Source organism: Hevea brasiliensis, chromosome 13, assembly GCF_030052815.1.
Source record: "Hevea brasiliensis isolate MT/VB/25A 57/8 chromosome 13, ASM3005281v1, whole genome shotgun sequence".
In the NCBI taxonomy this organism is placed as follows: domain Eukaryota; kingdom Viridiplantae; phylum Streptophyta; class Magnoliopsida; order Malpighiales; family Euphorbiaceae; genus Hevea; species Hevea brasiliensis.
Genome location: NC_079505.1, coordinates 53757842 through 53760276, shown reverse-complemented (window position 1 = coordinate 53760276; position 2435 = coordinate 53757842). Strand labels below are relative to the sequence as shown.

The window sequence follows — 2435 nt, the reverse complement described above, 5'->3', positions numbered from 1 at the left end:
ATTTGTTTACGTTTAATGTTCTTAGTTATGTATGAGTAGTTTTGTAATTTAGTAGGGAGAGAGTTGAAGCCATAAAACATGTTACCATGAGACTTTGATTTGAGTTTAATAAAATTCAAATTTATTCTATATTGAGTATCACTTTTTGTTTAGTTTATGTTATGAATGTTGAATGTATGGTTAGTTAGGGTGGCTAACTAATTAATTATGCATGAAGACATACTACTAAGTTAAGATAATTTGAGTACATAATAGCTTGAACAATCTGACTACAAGTAGTACATAATGATTTATTTCATTATAAATATGAATTCTAGGTTAAATGACCTATTCTACATGAGTTTGTTACCTTGAATTGGGATGTCTTTCTAATGATTAATGCTACCATTAAACTTAATTACAAGCTGCTCTAGTTTTAGATTGAGTATGATGGTAAGGGATTAATTGTAGAGCACTTCTTGGTTAATCAAATCTGTAGGGAAAGATAATGAAGTTGTTAAATTCTATAACCAATTTACTCAATTGAATAAATTTGCATATTTTATCAATGATTGATGCATATTACATGGTGGATACACTCTCTCTACTGAATTTGTTATAATATGGTTGTGTTGTGTATTCATAAGTGTCATTAGCCTTGGTTTATATTCTAGCATTATTAGTTTAGCTTCAGTAGTTTAGCAAATACAAATCAAAACCCCCTTTATTTTACTTTGCATATTCAGTTTGATAAATTAGGTATTTATTTTGTCTGTTTTAAGTTCCTTTAATTTATTTGTGTCTTTAAGATCTATTTTCTTGTTTACATTTACTCATTCCCTATAGGATCGACCACTGCTTATCATATAAGTAGTTTAGGTATAATATTTTTAATTAGTGCATTCGACACACATCAAATTTTGGCACCAATGCTGGGGAGTGATTGGTATTTGTTTTAAACTTGAATTCAGATTTTTTTATATTTAGTTTTTGTGTTTATTCTTAGGTTGCATGTCTAAAGAAGAACTTGATACAAGGCTTAAACATATCAGTGAATTTGTCAAGCATCAAGCTGAATCATCCATTCCATTCAGAGCTGAAGCTTTTGTTGGAAACAAACCACAAGTGATTCCTTCTTATCTTTTTTAGTAAGAACCTTCAGATTCATTAAGTGATTCAAAATTAAAAATCATGGCTACTAATGCTAATGAAAATAGCACCATCAGGGAGTTTGCAACTCCTGACATAAACCAAAAACCATTATGCATTCAATTCCTACACTTATGGTACCTTTTGAATTAAAATCTAGCTTAATTCACTTATTGTCTACTTTTCCTAGTCATGTAGGTGAGGATCCTCATAAATACCTCAAGGAGTTTCATTTTGTGTGTTCAAGCATGAAACCTATAGATATTAAAGGGGAGCAAATTAAGTTGAGAGCCCATTCTCATTGGGGGATACAACTAAAGATTGGCTCTACTACCTACCTTTTGGTTCCATAAATATATGGAATGACATGAAGTGGCTATTCTTAGAGAAATACTTTCCACCTTCAAGGGCAGCCAACATTAAAAAAGATATTCGTGGCATTAGGCAGTATAATGGGGAGTCATTGTATGAGTATTGGGAGAGATTCAAGAGATTGTGTGCAAGTTGCCCACATCATCAAATGAGTGACCAATTACTCATTCAATATTTATATGAAGGTCTTTTTCCCACTGACAAAGGCATGATAAATGCAGCTAGTGGAGGAATTTTGATAGATAAGACACCTAAAGCAGCAAAGAACTTGATATCAAACATGGCTGCAAATTCACAACAATTTGGAGTAAAGAATGATCCACCTACAAGAAGAGTCAATGAGGTAAGTACATCTTTCTTAGAAAATCAAATAGCTAGTTTGACTTCTCTTGTTAGCCAGTTGGTTATAGGGAATGTACAACAAGTAAAGACATGTGGTATATGTTTAGCACAAAGACATCTAACTGATATGTGTTTTATATTACAAGAGGATTCCATTGAGCATGCAAATGCAATTAGAGGATTTCCTGGTCCACCACAAAGGAAGTATGATCCTTATCCAAACACATACAATCAAGGATGGAGGGATCATCCTAACTTTAGTTATGGCAATCAAGCACAAAGGAACACTTTTCATAATCAACCCCCTAGTTTCAACCAAGTGCAACCTCAATTTTAAAGGCAACCACAACCAGCAGCTCAAGAACAAGGTATGTCTTTAGAGGATATTATCAAATCTCTTGCTACTAATACTATGAATTTTCATAAAGAGAAAGGGCATGTATCTAGAATTTGGAGAATCAAATGAGCTAGCTGGCCACATCAGTTAGCAAATTGAAAGCACAAGGGTCTGTTAAGATATCTTTTCAACCAATTAAGAACCAAAAGAGAATGCATGTGCAATTGTGTTAAGAAGTGGAAAGAAAGTGGAAGCA

At 32.8% G+C, this 2435-nt stretch overlaps 1 non-coding gene across 1 annotated transcript; it reads right to left on the bottom strand.

Annotated features, from left to right (window-relative positions):
• Positions 1 to 1543: 1543 nt before the first annotated feature.
• LOC131172409 (small nucleolar RNA R71) lies at positions 1544 to 1650 on the bottom strand. Its single transcript, XR_009142887.1, has one exon. It is a non-coding gene; the product is annotated as a small nucleolar RNA R71 (small nucleolar RNA).
• Between the last annotated feature and the right edge of the window lie 785 nt (positions 1651 to 2435).